General features: G+C 48.1%; 1 long non-coding RNA gene across 1 annotated transcript; it reads right to left on the bottom strand.

Annotated features, from left to right (window-relative positions):
* Positions 1-18,037: 18,037 nt before the first annotated feature.
* LOC114814205 lies at positions 18,038-24,632 on the bottom strand. Its single transcript, XR_003761951.2, has 3 exons — positions 24,485-24,632; positions 22,338-22,426; positions 18,038-18,330 (listed from the first exon to the last, which is right to left on the bottom strand). It is a non-coding gene; the product is annotated as an uncharacterized LOC114814205 (long non-coding RNA).
* Positions 24,633-25,315: the final 683 nt, after the last annotated feature.

Genomic DNA, 25,315 nt, shown 5'->3' with positions numbered 1-25,315 from the left:
CACATTCTCTGGCCACAAAATGCTTAGAGCCTAGAGTACTTTGGGGAAGCAGCGTGGCTCAGTGGAAAGAGCCCGGGCTTGGGAGTCAGAGGTCACGGGTTCGAATCCCGCCTCTGCCACTTGTCAGCTGTGTGGCTGTGGCCAAGTCGCTTCACTTCTCTGGGCCTCAGTTCCCTCATCTGCAAAATGAGGATGAAGACTGTGAGCCTCGCGTGGGACAATCTGATTACCCTGTGTCTCTACCCCAGAGCTTAGAACAGTGCTCGGCCCACAGGAAGCGCTGAAGACATACCAACATTATTATTATTATTATTATTACTTTCAAGAACTGACTGGAAAAAGATGAAGGAGGGTCTGGCTGTGTTTACCCCTGGGCCTGGACACACTATAGACATCAGATCCGGGCTAATGGAAGTCAAGAACAGATTGGAAGAGGCCAAAGGATATCAAGGCGGAGACGTCGGTATTGTTTCTTAGACGGTCAACTCTTTGAGGGCAGGCCCTCTCTCCTTCGCTTCTATTGTACTGTCCCTGGCTTTGAATGCAGCGCTTTGAATGCAGCAGGTGAACGATAAATACACTCAATTTGCATTTGCGCAAATCTTAGGCAGCTGTAAAAATAATTTTACCTCTCTTTAGAGTAAGAATCCTAATTTGGTAAATGAAAATTCCTCATCTCATCAAGAAGGCGTATAGACACAACGCTCCTTTTGAGAGGAGAGATGATATTAAACCAGGCGATAATTTCTTTTTCCCTCTGGAAGAATAAAATTATTCAGAGAGTGCACAGTATTGGAGCCATTCGAGTTTGCTATATTTCCCAGTGGATTTCATTCAGAAAGCTCGTGAGCACCGAAATAAGCATGAAAATAGATTATCTGTGGAAAGGAGTCAATGAGTTCTTTAGCAAAATGCAAATGGTGGGCGTGCAACGTGGCAGAAGTGAGATCTTCCATTCCTTAACATTCCTCTCTCTCACCTATTCCAACTATTCCCTCCGCCCAAAGGATAAAATCGCCGCAAAGGTCACCGTGAGCGAAGAAACGGCTGAATTTTCCCCACCTCCAACGGACATTTAGCCGCCCCATTTAAAAGCTTCCCGGCTTCCCCTCTAATCCCCTTGCAAGCATCTGCTCTAATCCCGCTGCCACTCGAGCTGTTGATTCTCTGTTTTATTGTTTTTCTGATTTCCATCTTGGTTATTTAATGAAAGCAGGATGAAATGCTGACCTTCAATTCCTGCCCCATAAAGTGTGGCATTTGAAAATGGGTCCAAGAAGACCCCCGGGGTATCTTTAGCCAGGTATGCTCTCTTCCAAAAGGCGTCGCTCCTGGGAAATGGAAATAACCTGCGTGGAACTTCGAATTCCGCTCGTCGGGCACTTTATCCCCACAGATCGAGGGATGAAAAGTTGCACCCTCCATTTCGAGTCACTCAAATGTTGGAAATGTTCTCAACACTCACTTGTTTTGTTTTTTAATGGCATTTGTTAAGGGCTTACTGGAATAGTGCTTGGCACATAATGAGCGCTTAACAAATGCCATAATTATTATTATTACGCTTAACTTCTATCTACCCTCGTGCTTAGTACAGTGCTTAATACCTTTTAAAAAGCTAAAGCAGGAAGAAATCAAGGAGTTAGAAGTACCAATTATACATTTGAAAGACTCAGTCTCGCTGTTAGGTTTGAAGAATTCTGACCGTGGCCCTCTCACGGCAAGAAAGATACTATGAGCCGTGATAAATATTTCCCCTGTCGTGCGAGATCCGGTGGGCAAAAATGAAGGAAAAAAGTGTTTTTAAGGAAAATAATAGGAGACTTCATTTTTGATGAACTGTGAGGAGAGATAAGATCAATGAGAATTACATTTAGCAACTGGTCCTTTGGAACCAGCCTTCACGAGAGCAGAAACTCAATAACAAGCACTGTTAGTATCATTTCCTTCTGTTAGAAGAATTTGGAACCCAAATAAATGCTGGATTTATTAGAGTTCCCAACTCGACATGCAAGCTCCTCTTCCTCTAGACTGTAAGCTCCGTGTGGGGAGGGAAGGCATCTATCATCTCTGTTTCATTTTATTCCTCCCAGGACCTAGTACAGGGTTCTGCATGCGGTAAGTGTTCAATAAATACCATTAATTAACTGAGGCCCAAATAAACCTACTTTTGTAACAACTCATTAGAAACTCATTCCAGTTTGGTAGATAGGTGTAATACGTAGGAAACTCTCTTTTATATTGTACTCTCCCAAACGCTTGTTACGGTGCCCTGAGCACGGTAGGTGCTCAGCACGGCCTAGTGGATAGAGCCCAGGCCTGGGATTAAGTCGGAGCTGGGTTCTAATCCCGGCTCCGCCACTCGTCTGCTGCTCGAGCTTGGGCAAATCACTTCACTTCTCTGCGTCTCAGCGACCTCATCCGGAAAATGGGGATTAAGACCGTGAGCCCCATGGGGGACACAGACTGCACCCAATGTGATTAGCTCGTATCTTCCCTAGCACTTAGAACAGTGCTTGACACATAGTGAGTGTTTAACAAGTACCATTATTATTATTATTAATAAATGATTAATTGATTGAAATAGAGTTAAGATGAATTCTCCGGGGAGACGAGATAACACAAGTTTTCGCTCCATGCATCCGCTAGAACGTGGCAGGAGCAGAATTGGGGAATCTTTTTCCGACTTGGCACCTCCGTCCGGAAACACCGGGAAGATGCAGAGTCAGAAGAAACTGCTATCTGTACCTGGCGTGTAACTGAACCCGACAACGCTAAGGCAATGAAAACTCAGTCATCCCGGTACGGTTAAAAATAAGTAGGCATTTGTAGCCACAAAGAAAATCAATAGATGGTCCAGAAACCCAGGTTTATCATGGGAATGAATTCTATCTTATGCCTCCAAGAGCTCAGGGCTCTGCATACCGTAGGTGCTCGATACATATTATCGATCGATAGATTAGTTGGTATTTATGGAGAGTTGAGCATTAAGCACTCTAGCAAGTGTTTGGAGAGGACATCAAAAACCAGGCAGACACACTTGACTCCCCCTAACTCACAGGAAAGCTCTGACAATAAAATGAGCTCATCGATGCCAAGGAACTTCGGGAAGATAAAAAGACTCGACAAATAGAGGACATCACTGGGTGGGTCCCTCGCTTTCCGTTTGCGGTCGGCAGTCGGCGAGTTCTCCTTCCCTGATGAGTTTAACCGAACGCCTTCTTTGGAAAGGAGCACGGCGTAGAGGACAGAGAACGGGTCAGGGGGTCAAGAGTTCTAATCCCGGCTCCGCCACTTATCTGCGGTGTGACCTTGGACAAGTCGCTTCACTTCTCTGGGCCTCAGTTACTTCATCTGTAAAAATGGGGATTGAGATTTTCAGCCCTCCGTGTTGGATTGCGTCCCAACTTATTTGCTTGTATCCACCCCAGAGCTTAGTACAGTGCCTGGCACCTAGCAAGTGCTTAATAAATACCGTAATTATTATTAGTACTAGTAGTAGTATTATAATTATTATGTCAATCAGTGGTATCTACTGAACGCTCTCCGTGTGCAGAGCACTGTTGAGCACTTGGGAGGGTATCATACAACAGAGTTGGCCGACATGTTCTCCGCCCACATTCGGCAGACTGCAAGTACTTGAAAAATACGACAATTATTAACATTATTGCTTCACTCTGGCAGAACCTATACCCAACATCCCCTTCCCACCAAAGCCCTTCAGTTACCAAATCCCAGAGCCTGGAGTCACATTTTATAATGGGGTGATTCGTTTCTTGGCATTTTAAAAAAGACGGTCGGGTCTTGCCCGATTTCCTATTCATTCCACTCAAGCTTACCTACTCACTTAGCTTGTTCTTCTCTCTGACGAACATAGCTTCGGGAAGCTACGTGTCTTAAATACCCTAATAGTTAAGCACTAATCAGTCGATCCGTGGAACTTGTTGAGCGCTTACTGTGTGTAGAGCAATGTACTGAGCAGCACGGCCTAGTGGATAGAGCGTGGGCTGGAAGTCAGAGGACCTGGGTTCTAATCCCAGCTCCACTACTTGTCTGCTGTGCGACCGCGAGCAAGTTATTTTGCTTCTCTCTGTCTCATCTGCCTTATCTATAAAATGGCGATGAAGACTGTGAGCCCCATGTGGGACGGGGACCGTGTCCAACCCGATTATCTTGGGTCTCCCCCAGAGCTTAGTACGCTGCCTGGCACATAGTAAGTGCTTAATGAAAGCCATTTAAAAAAAGGGGGGGTGTTGAGAAAGTATGATAACAGTTATTAGATGTAATTCCTGCCGACAGGGAGCTTACAGTCTACAGTAGCTCACACATCTAAACATTATTTCCAAGTCTTCTCGAAAGTAGGGACCATGTCTATTAAGCTTATTGGACTCTTCCGACTGCTTAGTACAGGGCTCTGTGCAAAGCAGGTGCTCAGTAATTTTTATCCACATTTTCCCAGAACCCTCTTTGTGCTGAAAACGGTTTCTAGAATTTCCTGTGGAGAGTCGTTCCAGACCATCTGGAACCATGAGCAAAAGACCCCAAGACCCCAAGAAAAAGAGAAAACGATAAAAAAAACCCCACCAGAATCCTTACTTTTTTTAAAATATACGAAGGGACTGAAGCAAGGCAGAAACCCAGCCGAGAGGCTCATTATATTTTATGGATATTCCATCTAAAGCCTTTAAATTTAACAATTAAGGGGACACTTGGGGAAGGAGGTAATGTTTCAGTTTAGTGTATGCGTTTCACTTCCCGAGTCCCAAGATTTTCATCCGTAGCAGCCTGGAAAAAAGGAATCCAAAATGTTCCAGCGGGGAGGCGTTCCCTTTCAAATTCACTCCTCTCAGGAGTGAATTCACTCCTCTGTGCCTCAGTTTCCTCATCTCCTTCCTACTTCAACTGGGAGTCCCGGTTTTTCACTCGATTCACTCGTACCTACTCCTGCTCTTAGAACAGGGCTGGACATATAGTAGGCGCTTAACAAATATGATAACAATAACAATATTAACAATACTATTAAAGAACGAAACTAGTGGGTGGATTGCTGGATCATTTCCTGACCACCTCCCCAAATAATAATGTTGGTATTTGTTTGTTAAGCTCTTACTATGTGCAGAGCATTGTTCTAAGCGCTGGGGGAGATACAGGGAAATCAGGTTGTCCCACTGAGGCTCACAGTCAATCCCCATTTTACAGCTGAGGCACAGAGAAGTGACTTGCCCACAGTCACCCAGCTGCCAAGTGGCGGAGCTGGGATTCGAACCCGTGACCTCTGACTCCCAAGCCCCGGCTCTTTGCACTGAGCCTCTGCTTTGGTTTTTGTGGGGGTTGCTGGTATTTGTTAAGTGCTTACTATGGGTCAAACACTGTCCTAGGCTCTCGGGTAGGTACAAGCTTATTTGGTCAGACACAGTCCTTTGTCCTTCTTGGGGTTCACAGTCTAAGTAGGAGGGAGAACAGGTATCCCCACCTTGTAGTTTATGAAACTGAGGCACGGAGAAGTTAAACGATTTGCTCAAGGTCACCCAGAAAGCAGAGCTAGGATTAGCATCTCTGATTTTCTGACTCTCGGGCCCGGGCTCTATCCGCTACGCCACGCTGCTTCTCTAATTTTCAGGGGATGCCTCTTGATGAATCGACCAATCGAAAGCATTTATTGAGCACTTCTCTCTCAGAGCACCCTATTAAGTGTGTGGGAAAGGGATGCGTAGACTTGAGCCCTGCCCTCGGGGGTGTTACATCCCAGTGAGGTCAAGCTTCCTTTCCATCCAGGAGAATCGGTATTTCACCGGCGAGGGGTTCGATCCGGGCGGAGTTTTCTCAGCCCACCTCTAATGAGGTTTTGAGAGCCGCTCCAGTCTTGACTCTTTAAATAGCTTTTCCGTGAGAAATCGCGGCTTAGAGGCAAAGAGGCTCTATACACACCATCTGCCTGGAGCTAACGCACACTTACTTTTCACTCTGCGATAGTTCAGAATGGGAAAAAAAAAAACGACAAACCATCTGACAACAACCATATTCACATTCCTCAGATCATCCGAGGGAAGATTTAGAGCTTCTTTCTGGGAAATACTGTACTAAACGATGGGGTAGAGACAAGTTAATCAGGTGGGACCAAGTCCCTGTCCCATTCGGTGATCCTAGTCTAAGAGGGAGGGAGAGCCTGCATAAATTCCCCATTTTATAGATGAAACCGAGACTCAGAGAAGTTAAGGGGCTTGCCTGAGGTCACACAGCAGGGAAGCAGCATGGCATAGTAGAGAAACAGCCTGGCGTAGTGAATAGAGCACGAGCCTGGGGCTGAGAAGGTCGTGGGTTCTAATGCCGGCTGTACCTCTTTGCTGTGTGACCTAGGGCAAGACACTTCACTTCTCTGGGCCTCATTTACCTCATCTGAAAAATGGGGATTGAGACTATGAGCCCCCACATGGAACGGGCACTGTGTCCAACCCAATTTGCTTGTCTCCACCCCATTATTACTATTATTTCCAGCCAAAACATTTAAATTCTGGTGCGGAGATCAACCCTCTAGACTATAAGCTCGTTGTGGGAAGGGAATACGTCCGTTTATTGTTCTATTTTACTCTCCCAAGTGCTTATTACAGTGCTCTGCACACAGTAAGCGCTCAATAAATGAGATCGAACGATCCCCCCCTCCATTTTCCTCAGAAGAGGAAGGAAGCCTCTCTCCTCCTGGCTTCCTCTCGGGGTTTGAGCATTTGTGGGATTTGCCGGGCTGCACGAGGAAACAGAAGGGTTTAGGACTAATTTGGGAGCTACTCCTATAGTGCATGTGTGTGCACGTAGTGTATATGTGTGTGTGTGTGCACGCCCACACCCCCGCACCCACCAAACTCTCAGCTCAAATCGAATTTCCTGGGGTAGGAGTTATATTTAGTCTGGCTCGGAATCCAGAGAGCTGTGTTAACGTTCCAATTAAAACTTTACCAACGTGCACTTGGCAGAAGGGAAAAACACTTTTCCCGAACTACGTCGGAGCGAACGAAACCAACTATGAGATTGTCAGAGGATCTCGTTCGATGGTAAGGAGCCAGAGGGCGGGGGGGGTGTGTCTTGGACGCCTATTGTTGGTGCCCAAGCTCCAACTGTCTCCGCTCAGTGCTCAATATAAGTAGTTGGGTGTGCTGGGCAGACAGGTGTGTGATCTTGGGCAAGTTATTTCGTCTGTGCCTCAGTTGCCTCATCTGTGAAATGGGGATTGAGACCGCGAGCCCTAGGTGGGATGGGGACTGCGTCAAACCTGATTTGCTTCTATCGACTCCAGTGCTTAGTACAGTACTGACACATAGTAAACGCTTAAGGAATACCACAATTATTATTATTACAGAACTCTCAATGCTCTAGTCACGTCACCCTTTGTAATAATAAATTTTACTCCCATCCTTGGCTCTTTTGGCTACCTGAATTTTTATTTTTAATGGCATTCATTAGCGCTCATTATAAGCCAGGCACCATAAGTGATGGGATAGATAAAAGGTTGTCAGGTGGAATATAGTCCCTGTCCCACGTGGGACTCACAATCTTAATGCCCATTTTACAGAGGAGGTAACTGAGGCCCAGAGATGTGAAGTAGCTTGCCCAAAGTCACACAACAGGCAAACGGGAGAGTTGGGATTAGAACCCAGGTCCACTTGTAGTTCCAGTTATTTATTCAGGATGACCTCTCTTTACCTCTTCCCGCTATTTCCTTGCTCTTCCTCCTCCTGCTTTCTGTAACTCATTTTTCTCTGTCTGCCACTCCCATGAGGTGATAAGCTCCTTGAGGGCAAAGAATTGTCTTGTTTCTAATTGTACCCTCCCAAACCCTGTACTCGGTAGGCATGTAATAAATATCAGGTCATGGGTTCTAATCTCAGCTCCCCCACTTGTCTGCTGTGTGACCTTGGGCAAGTCACTTAACTTCTCTGTGCCTCAGTTACCACATCTGTAAAATGGGGATTAAGACTGTGAGCCCCACGTGGGACAACCTGATCGCCTTGTATCGACCCCAGCACTTTGAACAGTGTTTGACACATAGTAAGCACTTAACCAACGCTATAATTATTCAATACCATTAAGTTTCTCTTTTTTAATGGCACTTTATTAAGCCCTTCCTGTGAGCCAGGCATTGTTTTAAGCACCGGGGTACATATAAGTTAACAGATCAGATATAGTCCCTGCCCCACATGGGGCTCACGATCTAAGTAGGAGCAATGAATCCTCACCTTGTGGTCGAGGAAACTGAAGCAAAGAGAAATTAAATGACTGCCTTTGACACTGTGGACCATCCCCTTCGCCGCAATAAATTATCCAACCTTGGCCTCACTGACTCCGTCCTCTCCTGGTTCTCCTCTTATCTCTCTGGCCGTTCATTCTCGGTCTCCTTCACGGGCTCCTCCTCCCATCCCCTAACTGTAGAGGTTCCTCAAGGGTCAGTTCTTGGTCCCCTTCTGTTCTCCATCTATAGTCACTCCCTTGGTGAACTCATTCGCTCCCACGGCTTCGGCGATCATCTGTATGCGGTTGCCACCCAAATCTATATCTCCTCCCCTGTTCTCTCTCCCTCCCTCCAGGCTCGTATCTCCTCCTGCCTTCAGGACATGTCTATGTGGGTGTCCTCCCGCCACCTGAAACTCAACATGTCCAAGACAGAGCTCCTCATCTTCCCTCCCAAACCCCGTCCGCTCCTGAATTTACCCGTCACTGTGGGCGGTACGACCGTCCTTCCCATCTCACAAGCCCGCAACCTTGGCGTCAACCTTGACTCCTCTCTCTCATTCACCCCACACGTCCAATCCGTCGCCAAAGCCTCACCTTCACAACATCGCCATTCCTCTCCATTCAAACTGCTTCCACATTGGTACAATCACTCATCCTATCCTGATCGGATTACTGTACCTGCCTCCTTTCTGCCCTCCTAACCTCCTACCTTTCTCCACTTTATTCCATACTTCACTCTGCTGCCTGGATTATCTTTCTAAAGAAACCTTCGGGGCATGTCACCCTTCGCTTCAAAAATCTCCAATGATTGTCTATCAACCTGCGTATCAAACAAAAACTCTTCTCTATTGGCTTCAAAACTCTCCATCACCTTACCCCCTTTTACCTCACCTCCCCTTTTCTCCTTCTCCACCCCAGCCTGCAAACTCTACTCTTCTGGTGCTAACCTTCTCATCTCGCCTGTCTCACGGATCCCCGATCCACGTCCTACCTCTGGCCTGGTACGTCCTTCCTCCTCAAATCCACCTGAAAATCACTCTTTCCGCCCTTCAGAGCTCTTCTGAAGGCACACCTCCTCCAAGAGGCCTTCCCAGACTAAGCCTCCTTTTCCTAAACTCCCCTTCCCTTTGCGTCACCCCGACTCGCTCTCTTTGCTCTTCCCCCACCCCCCACCCCACCGCACTAATGTATATATCTATAATTCTACTTATTTATACTGATGCGCGTTTACTTGTTTTGATGTCTGTCTCCCCCTCTCTAGACTGTAAACCCGGTGTGGGCAAGGAATGTCTCTCTTTATTGCTGAATTGTATTTACCAAGCGCTTAGTCCAGTGCCCGGCACACAGTAAGTCCTCAATAAATACGACTGAATGAATGACTTGCCTAGGGTCACACAGCAGGCAAATGGCGGGGCTGGGATTAGAATCCAGACCCTCTGGCTCCAGGGCAGGCTGCTGTTGATAAAGCCCTAATGTTTCCCAGGACCGCGTCTGACCCTGCCATAAGGCTTCTTCAAAGCGTGATTATTTTAATGTTCACAGGAGTAAAACTCAGATGGAGAGAAGAAAGCTATTCAGGTCTACAGTGGGAGTTAGACTGTGACTCATTTCTTCTGTGATCCCTACCTCCCCATACTTAACCTGAAGGACAGATACTAAAAACCCCAGGGTAAAAGAACATTCCGACAATGAGGAGATTAAGGGGAAAATATTAGAGGACTGAGGACTGTAAAACCAAAATAAACATCCAATAATCCATATAAGAAGAAATGCACCGGGCCCACTGTGCTAATAAACTCCATTTTAAGTCAGCTCCAATTGTCTGACTCAGACATCCACATTCTACAATTTGGATAAACTGTAATAAAAAGCAGGTCATCCCGACCCACGACAATTTTGGAAAAGAATCGGAAGGCTGGCCATGGGCGTTTTAGGTGGGACATCATTGGCAGAAATGATAGAGTATCAGAGACGATCTTATCGTGGGAGTGGGGTGGAATCCCTGGAAGAATAGGCCTTTTTTCCAGATCTGAATCTATAAACATCAGGGAGAACAGGTATATAATCCCCATTTTACAGACGAGGGAACTGAGGCACAAAGAAGTTAAGTTACTTGTCCAAGGTCACCCATCACGTACTTGGCAGAGCTGGGATTAGAACGCAGCACTTAGTACAGGGTCTCAGTGTTTAGTACAGTGCCTGGCACATATTAAGTGCTTAACAAATACCATTAAAAAAAAAGGTCCTCTGACTCCCAGACCTGTACCGTGTCCATTAGATCACGCTGCTTCTCTATATTCTGCATAATTTACTGGCAGACATTTAGTAAATGCTTGAATCTACCCCAGAGTTAAATCCCAGCTCAGCCACTTGTCAGCCTTGTGACTTTGGGCAAGTCACTTAACTTCTCTGTGCCTCAGTTACCCCATCTTTAAAATGAGGATGAAGGCTGTGAGCCCCACGTGGGACAACCTGATCACCTTGTATCCTTCCCAGCACTTAGAACAGTGCTTGGCACATAGTAAGCGCTGAACAAATGTCATCATTATTATTATTACAATGCCTCGAACACAGCACTTAAAAACCATTAAATATAGATAGCTAGATAATACATAGATAAAAGATCAACTGCTCAAACCCAGTCCGCATCCCACATGGGGCTCACGGTCTAAGAGAGAGGGAGCCCAGACATTTTTTCCCCATTGGGCAGTTGGGAAATCTGAGGCTCATAGAGGTTAAGTGACCTTCCCAAGGTCACACATCAGGTCAGGGCTGGGATTAGAACACGTATCTCCTAATTCTCAGGCACCCGCTCTTTCCACTAGGCCACACTCTAGATGCCTCTTTAAAAGCCTCAAAAGACCTTCATTCTTCCTGCACTTCATCCCCTCTATATTCATCCATTCATTTTTTTCTCCTACTTCATCGCTTACTTCGTGGTCACCCACGGCTCAGGGACGAAAAATGCCCTCTTCGCATTGCCACTTTCCCATCTGCTTGAGTGAATCAGTCAATTGTGTTTACTGAGCGCTGTCTGCGGAGCAGTGTATTAAGCGCTTGAGAGAGGACAGTTCAAGAATAAACAAACATTCCCCGCAGCGAGGCTGGGAGGGGGAGACGAATAAAGCGAAGAAGTCGGGGTGACGCAGAAGGGGGTGGGAGAAGAGGAAAGGAGGGCTTAGTCGGGGAAGGCCTCTCGGAGGAGAGGTGGCTCGGATAAGCGGGAGGAGAGTCGTCGTCTGTTGGATAGGATGAGGGAGGGCGTCCCAGGCCAGGGGTGGGACGTGGACCAGAGGTCGGCAGTGAGATGGACGAGATCGAGGTACAGTGAGAAGGGAGATTAGGCATCCTGCATCTTTGAGACTGTTCTGACCTCCTGGTAACGGAGAGTGGCTTTTGGGGTAGCTCTGCCCCAATCCATCCTTTTCAATAGTATTTATCGAGCGCTTGGTATCGACACCAAGATACCATCTCCAGCTTGGCCAGTTTCCCCAATAAAAATAATAATAATAATATTTGTGGTCTTTGTTAAGCGCTTACTCTCCGCCAGGCGCTGTAGTAAGCTCTGGGGCAGAAACAAGCAAATGGGGTAGGACGCAGTCCCCGTCCCCCGGGAGGCTCACAGTCTCAATCCCCATTTTACAGATGAGGGAACTGAGGCCCAGAGAAATGAAGTGACTTGACCAAGGTGACCCAGCAGACAAGGGGAGGAGCCCGGGCTCTAACCGCTACACCGTACCCCAACCAAGGATGTGCTCTGTATCTGGGAGTCTGTGTTCAAATAATAAAACCTCTCAGGTCAAAGGATGCTTCTTACTGTTCAACTCCCCATTCCCCGGAGGTGACGACAGGCTTGAGACTCAGCCACCTATGAGTCACAGATCAGGGCAATCACCTCAATTGCCCAGCGACTCAATAGATGGAAGAAAAGAAATCCTTTTTTCGGTGGAGAAAATGATCTTCATTGTGATCTTATTGGAAGTGTATAGAAGACAGCAGGGCCAAGCTGCCTTAATAGCTGGAAAGAAGGGGCAGGAGTCATAGCTGCTACAATAACCAGATAACGGTAGTTCAGAAAAACAAGGTGTTATTCTCTATTATCATTAATTTGCTAACTCCACGGCCCTATCTCCTTCCTTTATTACCGATTACTTATTACCGGGCTTTCTCGGAGAGGTTTGGGGGCTGAAATCAGACCAAATTTGCTCAGTGTCACTAATTAGGATTCAGTTCCTGGCAGTAGGGGAAAAAAAAAAATCCTTTAGTTTGGCCAGCTGCGTTCTCAGAGCTCGTGTCATGTTTCCATGCCAACAAACAGCGCATCAAAGGTATTATAGAACAGCCGTGGTTTTCAGGAGAAAATATTGTTAATTTTGCTTTTTTTTTTTCCTGTTTAGCACTTACTATGTGCCAGACGTTGTACTGGCATTTTTTTTTTTTTGGGTCGGGGGCCGGGAGCGGGCGGGAGGAAACCCCAGAAGTGATTTTGCCAAAAAAAAGAGAAACGCCACGGAAAATTAATTCCTCTTTTACCTCCTGCTCGGGGCTGTGCTTTCCTCAGTGGCAGGGGTCTGCGATAATGAAGAGCAGTGGATATTAAATATTAATTCTCATGCCGCTAGCGGGAGATAAATCAGTCAATACAGAGGTGGGGATGAGGAAGTTTCGGTCAGGCCGGAAGCTTTGGGTCGAAAGGCTCGGCGGATTTTTCCAACGTGTACCATATTAGCGTGATTCTAAAATGTGGATATTCGCCCGTCTCTCCTTAAAGGGGAAGCAGGGTCATCGATTGGATGCGTGGACCAGCTCCTGCTGACCGCCACTCTTCCTCCTCCTCCTCCTCCCCTGCCATCGCCAACCATAGGCAAAACTGTAAGCTCTTCGAGGGCAGGGAATGTGTCTCTTCTATCGTTATATTTTCTGTTCCCCCACGCGCTTAGTACAGTGCTCTGAACCCAGCAAACACTCAGTAAATACTATTGACTGACAAGAGGGTTGGTCTTATACAGTTTTATATAACAGTGACTGTCCAGTTTGGTTTTTTTAATGGTATTTAACCAGCTCTTACTATGTGCCAGGCACTGTGCAAATTGCTGGGGTGGATATAAGTCGATCAAGTCGGACACAGTCCCTGTCCCACTTAGGGCTAGCAGTCTTAATCCCCATTTTACAGAGGAGGTAAATGAGGCACAGGGAATTAAAGTGACTTGCCCAAGGTCAGACAACAGACGAGGGGCGGAGCCGGGATTAGAACCCATGTTCTTCTGACTCTCCGGCCTGTGCTCTATCCACTAGGCTACGCCGCTTCTCAAGATTGACTAGGAAACTTTGGCACGTTGGTCTTAGAGAGGGAAATATTTCAGTTTCCTCCCACTAGAACCTCTTGACCCTTACGGGTGATGAAGAGAAAGGACTTCAGGGCATAATTTTAGGTCTCAGTGTTTGTCACTGTGGCTGACTTCATTATCTTGCGTCTACCCCGGTGGTTAGTACATAGCGAACAGTTAACAAATACCACAATTATTATCCTCCAAAAGAGCTTCCATGACTAAGCCCCCCTTTTCCCGCCTAGGTTTAGAACCCAGGACCTTCTGACTCCCAGGCCCATGCTCTATCCACGAAGCCATGCTGAGGGCTTTATTCCAACTCAGCTCCTGCCTCCGGGCGCCGTGGCTCGGAAGCGATGCCCATGTTCGCGGGGGTCTGGGAAGGGTAGACTGGAAGCGCGCTGTGAGCAGGGAAAGTGTGTTGCCAACTCTTTTGTACCCTTCTCTCCCAAGTGCTTTGCAGTGCTCTGCATATAGGAAGTGTCCAATAAATACCACTGATAGATCGAGCAATACAGGAAACAATAATAATATAATCCCCCCGATTAGACCGTGAGCCCGTCATCGGGCAGGGATTGTCTCTATCTGTTGCCGAATTGTCCATTCCAAGCGCTCGGTACAGTGCTCTGCACATAGTAAGCGCTCAATAAATACTATTGAATGAATGAATGAGTGAAACCAGGGCTCTCCTCCGCCCAAAGAGAAACCGTCTAGACGCGGATGAAATCAGACAAATGGTGGCTATGATGTTATTATATTATCCTGTGAGCCCAGAGTCTGCTCACTCCCTCTTCCCCACGCCAAGATACCATCCCCAGCTTGACCCACGCCAGGTTCCCCCCAGCCGAGGACGGGCAACAAGGTCTTGAGCAGAACCGGCCCCCCGAAACCCAAGGGTGGAGATCTTCCCCCACACCAGGGGTCCCAGCCTCACCTCCCCATCGACGAGCCGAACGGGGACGCGAGATGAGCAGCTTGCTGCTGAGTGAATATATAATCGAATCGGGGAAAGTTAATTTTCAATTTAATTAAAGGCATAATGTGTGTTATAAACCTGCACGGACCCCAAGCAGAATTGCCGATGATTTAATTCCGCCAAACAACCTAAAACCGTACCATGGGAGAGGGTGGATAAAATTGAGAAAATACATCCTAAAAAAAAAAAGAGAGAGAGAGATGAGGAGAATGTTTAAAACCGAGAATAAAGGCCCATTCCAGATACCCTGCTGACATTTTCCCAGAGTTCACCCCCGTTCCCCGGGTGACCTTTGCGGTATCGAACCGAATATTTCCCAGGTCATCTTGTTCCTCGTAAGCGAATAACATAATCTTTTCTCATTCTTTCTTCTGTAATGAAAGGAGAAATTAAAATAAGGAGCCGGGGATCAGACTAGATGAAGTGAGCGTTCCGAGCCCAAGATTGGTTGGAAAATATTGGTAAGTTGGTCTTAAAGAGGGAAAGATGTCTCACGGTCACACAGCGGACACAGAGGAGCCGGGATTAGAACCCAGTCCCTTTCCCTCCTAGGCACTTACCGAATACCACAATTGTTATTATTTTTCTTATCACGCCACAGCAACCCAATCCAGTAGAAAGAGGGAGAAGCAGTGTGGTCTAGTGGATAGAGCACAGGCCTGGGAGTCGGAAGGACCTGGGTTCTAACCCCGGCTCCACACGCTTGTCTGCTGGATGACCCTGGACAAGTCACTTCACATCTCTGGGCCTCAGTTCCCTCATGTGGAAAATGGGGATTAAGACGGTGAGCCCCACATGGGCATAGACCGGATCTAACCTATTTCATATCTTACCCCAGCGCTTCGTACAATGTCTGGCACATAGTAAGCGCTAAACAAATACCATTAAAAAAAATAAAACCTCGCAATGTGCTGTCCTCACGCCTGCCAATTTCCTACTTGCTCACTGCTCCCACAAGGGCTTGTGGGAACTGGATGGGCAGAGATGAGAAAGTGCCAGAGGTGCCAGGCGAGACGCTAACGTAAGGATCAATTCCTTCGCCCGGGTTTTTGATCCTGAAATAGCGAGTGTGATGCTCATCTGTTGTTGCTGATCAGTGACTGTACCTCGATCTCTCCTAATTCGCCGCTCACCTCTCGCCCACGTCCTGCCGCCGGCCCGGAACGCCTTCCCTCTTCATATACGACAGACAATGACTCTCCCCGCCTTCAAAGTTTTATTAAAGGCCCATCTCCTCCCAGAGGCCTTCCCTGACTAAACCCTCCTTTCCTCTTCTCCCACTCCCTTCTGCATCACTCTGATTTTCTCCCTTTATTCATCCCTCCGCCCTCAATCCCCACCTCACAGCACTCAGGTACACATCTGTCATTCATTTATCTTTATTATGTATATATCTCCCCACTATACTGCAAGCTCGTTGTGGGCAGAGAACGTGCCTGTTATGTTGTTATACCGTACTCTCCCAAGCGCTTAGTACAGTGCTCTGCAGACAATAAGCGCTCAATAAATATGATTGACTGCCTGAAGCAATAATAATAATGTTGGTATTTGTTAAGAGCTTACTATGTGCAGAGCACTGTTCTAAGAGCTCGGGTAGATACAGGGTGATCAGGTTGTCCCACGTGGGGAATCGCAGTTTTAATCCCCATTTTACAGATGAGGGAACTGAGGCACAGAGAAGTTAAAGGACTTGCCCACAGTCACACAGCTAAGTGGCAGAGCAGGGGTTCAAACTCATGACCTCTGACTCCCAAGCCCGGGCTCTTTCCACTGAGCCACGCTGCTTCTCTAAGTTAAGTGACTTGCCCAAGGTCACACGGCAGACGAGCGGCAGAGCCGGGATTAAAACCCACGTCCCCGTCTCCAAGCTCTTTCTATTAGACCACGCTGCTTTTCCTCATCCCTCCTTTAAAAAAAAATATCCCAGGACCCTTTCCACTCCTGCGCTAAACTGAAAACCTGGCACCCCCGAAGGTGACGTTTGTCCCACGGTCGATTATCCTCTTTCCCGAAGACGCAACCCCGAGGGCTTTTTCAGATTTCTGACCGGTTGGCATATTTGTGCTCAGAAAGGAAGAGAAATTCTATTTTTAGGAGATTTAACTTTAGAGAAAGGCCGCCCGCTGATGACTCCAAAATCTCATCAGCAATGATTGCGCTTCCAGAACCACTGGTTGTTTGTAGTCAAATGTATTTTCCCCTTAAATGTGTAAGAAAGGTAGAACTGGAAACCACACTCTCTTAGAAGTCATTCATGAAAGGTATTTTATTCTCTATCACCAGGAAACAGACAGAAAGGCTGTTTCATGTACAAAGAAATTAGTATAGGTAGGAAAGAAGACTTAAAACGGCACTCAGAGGCCGCACCAAAAATCGTACGAATTCCAAGAAATTCCCCAAGAAACTGAACGACGAGACGTCACCTTTTTTCCCCGAGGTCTAATTCCTCAACTGTAACCGGCCGAGAAAACAGCCGCTCCATTTCAACGTCAAAAGTCTCAGTTAAGGATCACAGAAGGATTCTGCAAAACAATAGACGTCAAGGGATTCTACGACCATTCGCGAGCCCAAGGAATGCAAAACTGGGAGAGCTTTAAAAAAAAAATGTAGGTTGTTTCCAGTCGAGGTGACGGGGAGGCTATGGAGGAGATTGGGTCTCTAGAAGTAAATTAGAATTGTCAGCAGACCTCAGGACTGATTTGTCCCCAAGAAAATAACTCACTCTATCTGTGGGCCTTCCTCCGGCTTTGATAAATAAATAAGCGAGCCACAATATGCACTGCCCTGTCATAATTTGCTATCTTGCAACGCTCCCTTTTTCCCATCCAGACGTTTCCACTCAGCGCTATCCTGTCTGGACACTCCGGCGCTTCAAAATCGCTCTCTGGATGACGTCCATCTATTCCCTTCAAAATCGCTGAGGCTCCACGGCTCAGTCTAAAGTCCCGACACCTGGGGGGGTCCACATGGTGAGGGTTGACATTTAACGCGCCGTGGAATGGATGGTTTGGGGGAGGCCACCCCCGTTCCGTCGGAGGAAAAAAAATCTCTAAAACCTACAGCCCGGAAGCAAAAACGGTCCCAGGAGCCGTGTTTTCGCTGTCGGTTTTGGAGAGAAAGGACTGGAGGAAGCGAGGGGAGGCACTTCCGATGACGTGAGACGATCGGGATTCAGCGAGTGGCGGTGGGCCTGGAGTTGGCTGGGATCGAGATCCCACGCGCCCGCATAAATGAGCTTCGTCGTCAATGGAGTCTTCTTGGAATACGAAGGACAGAGAAGCAGGGTGGCCTAGTGGACAGGGCCCGGGCCTGGGAATCAGAAGGACTTGGGTTCTAATCCCAGCTCCCCTACTTCACGACCATGTAACCTTGGGCAAATCACTTCACATCTCTGGCCCCCAGTTTCCTCATCTGTAAAATGGGGATTAAGACTGTGAACCCCATGTGGGACGTGGACTGTACCCAAGGACCCGATTACTTTGTATCTACCCGAGCGTTCGGTACACTCCCGGGCACGCAGTAATTGCCTAACAAGAATCATCAAAAAAGAAAAAAAGACAATCTGTCATATTTATTGAGCATTTACGGTGCACAGAACACTGGATTTAGTGCTTGCTTTACATTTTTATCGCAGTCTAGCGCGGGAAACAGAAACCGAAATCATTTACTGAAATCATTACTGGCCCTAGTGGATAAAGCCCAGGCCTGGGAATCGGAAGGACATGGGTTCTAATCCCAGGCTCCTCCACTTGTCTGCTGTGTGACCTAGGCGAGTCACTTCACTTCTCTGGGCTTCAGGTACCTCATCTGCGAAACAATAATAATAATAATTATGGTATTTCTTAAGCAGTACTACCAGCCAAGCCCGCTACCAGAGCAAGCAAATCGGGCGGGACACAGTCCCTGTTCCACGTGGGGCTCACAGTCTCAATTCCCATTTTACAGATAAGGATTAAGACTGTGAATCCCAGGTGGGACAGGGACTGTGTCCAATCCGATTAGCTCGCATCTACCCCAGCGTTCAGAACAGTGCTCCGCACACAGTAAGTGCTCAATAAATAATAGTAATAATAATGTTGGCATTTGTTAAGCGCTTACTATGTGCAGAGCACTGTTCTAAGCGCTGGGGGATACAAGGTGATCAGGTTGTCCCACATTTTATCCCCATTTTACAGATGAGGTCACTGAGGCACAGAGAAGTTAAGTGACTTGCGCGCAGTCACACGGCTGACAAGTGGCAGAGCTGGAATTCGAACCCATGACCTCTGACTCCCAAGCCCAGGCTCTTTCCACTGAGCCACGCTGCTTCCTGGGCTTCCAAATAAATACGACTGAGTGAACGCTGGACACGTAGGAAGCACTTAACACATCCGAATTGCTGACAGTCGGAAGAAGGAAAAATAAACATTTTCTTCAGCGTGAAAGAGCGGGGGGGCCCTCGGATTTTGCAGAGATGAAGACAGACAACATTACTGAGAAAATCACTCTCCATCCCCCACCAATTAACACGAACCCTCTAGAAACTTTCAACTCAAATTGATAAACCCAGGCCACAGGAACTGGCTGCAAAAGCCAGGCATATTCCTGAAAGTAGAAGCGTTCTGTTTGTTAGTTACTTGTATTGATTTTTTTTCCCCAGCTACCTCTATGTTGCTGTCTGCTATCGCCGTCTGCTATTTTTGACTTGGCTACTTATTTTATATTGGCCTACAAACCCAGGATTTTGATCAATTTTTAAATGGATTTTTTTATTTTTTCAGGGGGTGACCTTAGCAGACTTCTACTTGCTTTCCTGCCTTTAAAACGAACACAACCCTTAACTGGTCCCTAGGGCTCCTAGCCAAGGTCGGCTTCCCTGTTTCTAACACAAATGAAATAAGGAAAATAAATTTCACCTTAAACCGGCAGCCGTTTCGGACGTTGCGTTTCTAGCTACGGGGGGGGATGATGGGACCGGAGCTTCGAATGAGATCCTCTGACTGGGTGACGGCTCCGTCTCCTAACGCTCGGAAGAGCGAATGGATAAGGTGGTGGAGAGAGAGAAGACCAGGTGGAAGCTGAATCCGAGGGGCATCTGTAGGGGTCACGGTAATTCGCCCGTCTATCTGTGAGCGAGGCCTTTCAGAGAATAATCGCCCTCCCGGAGCACATGTGGGAGAGAGTCTTTAGAAGCAGCGTGGCCTAGTGGAAAGAGCCGGGCCTGGGAGTCAGAGGACGTGGTTTTAATCCCATCTGCCTGCCGTGAGGCCCAGTTTCCTCATTTGGAAACTGGGGGGGAAATCCCCATTCTCCCCTCCCTTTAGACTGTGAGCCTCATGTCAGACAGGGACTACGTCCCACCCACCTCGTCACCATCCCCCGTTCTCGCCCGTCCCGCCGTCGACCCCCGGACCACGTCCTCCCGCGGTCCCGGAAGGCCCTCCCTCCTCCCCTCCGCCAAACTCATTCTCTTCCCCTCTTCAAGACCCTACTTAGAGCTCACCTCCTCCGAGAGGCCTTCCCACACTGAGCTCCCCTTTTCCCTCTGCTCCCTCTATCCCCCCTTCACCTTTCCGCAGCTAAGCCCTCTTCTCCCCCCTCTCCCTCCGCTCCTCCCCCTCTCCCTTCCCCTCCCCTCGGCACCGTACTCGTCCGCTCGACCGTATAGATCTTCATCACCCTATTTCTTTTGTCAGTGAGACGTACGTCACCCCGATTCTATTTATCCGCTATCGTTTTAATGAGATGTTCATCCCCTCGATTCTATTTATCGCCACTGTTTTTGTCCGTCCGTCTCCCCCGATTAGACCGTAAGCCCGTCAGAGGGCAGCGACCGTCTCTATCCGTTACCGATTTGTCCATTCCGAGCGCTTAGTACAGTGCTCTGCACCTAGTAAGCGCTCAATAAATACTATTGAATGAATGAATATGTCTGCTCTGATCATCTCGTGGCTACACCCAAGCACAGCGCAACAAATAACGCATTTCCCCCAATCACATTCCCTTCTACATCGCCTATGCACTTGGATCTTTTCCCTTGAAGCAGTCGACACTTACCCCATCCTCACCGCCACGGCGCTTGTGTCCGTAGGCATAATTTATTTTCAGGTCTGTCTTCCCCTCTAGACTGTGCTCCTTGTGGGCAGGGAAAGCATCTACCGACTCCATTCATTCAATAGCATTTATTGAGCGCTTCCTAGGTGCAGAGCCCCGTACTAAGCGCTTGGCATCAGAAAGAGACGATCCCTGTCCAAAAACGGGCTCACAGTCTAAACGACGGGCTCACGGTAAGAAGCAGCGTGACTTAGTAGAAAGAGCCCGGGCCTGGGAGTCAGAGGACGTGGGTTCTAATCCCGGCTCCGCCACTCGGCCGCTGTGTGACCTTGGGCACGCCACTTAACTTCTCTGTGCCTCAGTTACCTCATCTGTAAAATGGGGATGAAGACTGTGAGTCTCAAGTGGGACAACCTGATCAACTCGTATCCCCCCCAGTGCTTAGAACAGTGCTTGGTACATAGTAAGCGCTTAATAAATACCGTCGTCGTCATTATTACCCCGAGTGCTATGACAATCAAAGGCATTTATTAAGCGCTTACTCAATGCACGGCACTGTGCTATTACTATTAATAATAATCGTGGCCTCCGTTAAGCGCTGATGCAGAGGTGGATGAACAACCTGATCACCTTGTATCCACCCCAGTGCTTAGAACGGTGCTTGGCTCACAGGAAGCGCTTAAATACCACCGCATTATTATTATTATATTATTCTCCCAGCTTTTAGTACAGCACTCTGCCCATACAATGAGGGTTCGATAAATACATTAAAATTGATCGATAATAAGCTCGTTTCTAGACTGCGAGTTCATCATGGGCAAGGAACATGTCTGCTAAGTCCATTTTATTGTATTCTCCCGATTTAAAAACCAGAAAAGGAAAACCTCTCCGCTCATTTCTCTTCCCTAATGACCGAGCCGATCATTTGAAAATAATTCATCGATTCGGGCACATTTATTGAGCGCTTACTATGTGCAGAGCGCCGTACTGAGCGCCGGGGTGGATACAAGCAAATAGTAAAATGAGGCCAGGAGAGCTAAGCCACAGGCCAAACGAACATCCCAGCCCTGTCTGACAACCCTAAGTGTTGCGTCCTCTCCCCCACCCCAATGGACCGACTCCAACGAGTTGGAAAAATGAAACTTTTTCTTTATTCCGCTGGTCTTCCTTATTTATGGGCAGTGTCTCATCGACCGCGGCAGTGGCCCGAATCCACCGGACCTTGAAATGAGAAAACTCTGACTGATGGAGCTTCGTCCCAACCGCGCTCTCTACTTCTCTCTCTCTCTCTCTCGTTCTCCCTGTTCATCAGTCACAGATGAGGTAACTGAGGAGCAGAGAAGTGAGATGACTTGCCCGAGGCCACACGGCAGACAGTAATACTAATAATGACGGTATCTGAGAAGCGCTCACTATGTGCCACGCCCTGTATTAAGCGCTGGGGTGGATGCAAACAAATCCGGTCGGACACGGTCCCTGTCCCACGTGGGGCTCGCGGTCTTAATCCCCATTTCACGGATGAGGGAACTGAAGCCCGGAGAAGTCAAGTGACTTGGTCAAGGTCGCACAGCAGGAGCCGGGATTAGAACCCGGGACCTTCTGAGTCCGAGGCCGGTGCTCCATCCGCTACGCCGTGCTACTGAACGCGAGGGAGAGGACGACAGAACAGTAAACAGACCCATTCCCTGCCCACAACGAGCTTCCGGTCTAGAGGAAACCATTTCCTGTCACCTGGTCCCTCCAAAAGCTCTAGCGGCGACATTATGTGAACAACTGTTTACCTCTAATTAACACAGTCGGCGAAACATAGCATTTTCTCAAGTCGCACCAGGCAATTAGATACAACATCGGCTCACGTAATGATCCGCACCTCAGAAAGAAATAGACACAACTCATTAGATAAATGAGTCATAATTAAGGGAAAGCATTTCAGAAAAATCAAGAGTCTTCTAAAAGCGAGTTGAGATTTCAGCAGGCATTTGGTTCGCCGCCCCATTCCGCCCGGCAGAGCTCTCTCCAAACAATAGATCGGTCGTACTTACGGGGAGCTTACTGTGTGAGGAGCGCTGCCCTAAGCGCTTGGGAAGCAGCGTGGCTCAGTGGAAAGAGCCCGAGCTTGGGAGTCAGAGGTCGTGGGTTCGAATCCCGGCTCCGCCACTTGTCAGCTGGGTGACCGTGGGCGAGTCACTTCACTTCTCTGGGCCTCAGTTCCCTCAGCTGTAAAATGGGGGTTAACTGTGAGCCTCACGTGGGACAACTTGATTACCCTGTATCTGCCTCAGCGCTTAGAACAGCGCTCCGCACGTAGTAAGCGCTTAACAAATACCAGCATTATTATGTCACGGACAGATTTCCTGTCCACAGTGAGCTTACAGTCTAGAGGTACACTTTCCGGAGATGAGATGAATCCATTCAGAGTCCGTGACCAAAATCATAATCAGTCTATTGTTCAAACTGGGTGTTATTGTTCTGGGCAACAATTCTACACCAGCCCTGTGCTCTTTCCATTAGGCCACACTGCTTCTTTATTCTCAAGTCACCGCTCGCAAATATTTTCATCTCTGATACACCCCCCCACTCCCACCTCGGGGCGTAACCTCCTGTGGACAGAGACCATCTCCTGTGCCTCAGTGATACTATTGACGGTATTATTTAAGCGCTTACTATGTGTTCTAGGTACAAGGTAATCGGGTTGTCCCACCTGGGGCTCACAGTCTTAATCCCCATTTTACAGATGAGGGAACTGAGGCCCAGAGAAGTAAAGTGACTCCCCCACAGTCACCCAGCTGACAAGAGGGGGAGCTGGGATTCGAATGTCTCCCCCGATTAGACCGTAAACCCGTCAAACGGCAGGGACCGTCTCTATCTGTTGCCGACTTGTTCATTCCAAGCGCTTAGTACAGTGCTCTGCATATAGTAAGCGCTCAATAAATACTATTGAATGAATGAATAGAACCCACGACTTCTGACTCCCAAGCCCGGGCTCTTTCCACTAAGCCACGCTGTTTCAAGTAATGAGTGAAAGGCACCTATTGGTGCTAATAATAACAGTATTCATTAAATGCTTGCCCGGCTTGGGAGTCAGAGGTCATGGGTTCAAATCCCAGCCCCGCCGCTCGTCAGCTGTGTGACTGCGGGCAAGTCACGTCACTTCTCTGTGCCTCAGTTACCTCATCTGTAAAACGGGGATTAACTGTGAGCCTCTCGTGGGACAACCCGATTACCCTGTATCTACCCCAGCGCTTAGAACAGTGCTCGGCACAGAGTAAGCGCTTAACAAATACATTATTACTACTATGCGTCAAGCCCTGGGGTTGATACAAGCTAATCAGGTTGGACACAGTCCCTATCGCACCTGGGGGGTCACAATCATAGTCTTCATTTTCCAGATGAGGTAACTGAGGCGCAGAGAAGCGAAGTGACTTGCCCAAGGTCACCCAGCTGACAATTGGGATTGAGGCCGAGGGCCCTCCGTGGGACAGGGACTCTGTCCAACCCGATTAGCTTGTATCTTGTTGAATCGTACTTTCCAAGCGCTTAGTACAGTGCTCTGCACACAGTAAGCACTCAATGAATACTATTGAATGAATGATCGAATGAATGTACCCCAGCACTTAGTACAGTGGCTGCCACACAGAGTTTAGCAAAATACCAAATTCTTATTATTTATTACAGCGTTTGGCATACAAAAAGATACATCCCAATCATTATCATCTAGGTCATGATCATCACCCCATAAATTCCTTACAATCTAGCGGTGGATGAGAGAGGACAGACAACCTGTGCCTGAAATCACGACACCGAGGCCTGGATTAGATTCATTCGTTCATTCAATCGTATTTATTGAGCGCTTAACGTGTGCAGGGCACCGTACTAAGCGCTTGGAAAGTACAATATAGAAATACATCAATTAGACAAGATCCCCAACCTGGCAAAGGCTTGGAAATGGGATGAGCCCCTCCTCAGCAACAGCAGGATTAGCCCAGCCCCAAAGGACGTCGGTCCGTGACAACAGCAGGATCCTCCCCCGAGCGTATCCATAGTAACAGCAGGACCAGTCCAACCCCGGAGGGTAGCCATAGCAACAGCAGGGCCAGCCCAACCCTAAAGGGGATCCATAGCAACCTCAGGACCGGCCCACCCCAGAGCGTATCCATAGCGACGGCAGGACCGGCCCAACCCCGGAGCGTATCCATAGCGACAGCAAGGCGGCCCAACCCCGGAGCGTATCCATAGCAACGGCAGGGCCGGCCCAACCCCCAGAGCGTATCCACAGCAACAACAGGGCCAGCCCTAAATGGTGTCAACAGGAGCAGGAAGACCAGCCCCGGAGTATCCACGGCAACGGCAGGGCCAGCCCAACCCCAGACAGCATCCATAGCAACAGCAAGACCGGCCCAACCCCAGAGAGCATCCATAGCAACAGTAAGACCGGCCCAACCCCAGAGCGTATCCATAGCAACAGTGGGACCAGCTCCGGACGACATCTCATCCGAGGGGCCTTCCCAGCTAAAGCCCTGATTCCCTCTATTTCCCTCTCCCTTCCGCTTGGAAGCCTCACCCCTCACCTCTCCCCACCCTCACCCCCATGGCCCTTATGTACCCTATCCGTAATTCCTATCAACGTCTGCTCCCGAGGAGCTCACATTCTAAAAAGGGAGACAGATCTTGATCTAAATAAAACATCAGAGAAGCAGCGTGGCTCAGTGGAAAGAGCGGAAGAGCGTTTGGAAGAATACACTATAACAGAGTTGGTAGA

Source organism: Ornithorhynchus anatinus, chromosome 9 (assembly GCF_004115215.2).
Source record: "Ornithorhynchus anatinus isolate Pmale09 chromosome 9, mOrnAna1.pri.v4, whole genome shotgun sequence".
NCBI lineage: Eukaryota > Metazoa > Chordata > Mammalia > Monotremata > Ornithorhynchidae > Ornithorhynchus > Ornithorhynchus anatinus.
Note: the sequence above shows the minus strand (reverse complement) of the source record. Positions and strands in the feature narration are given on the sequence as shown.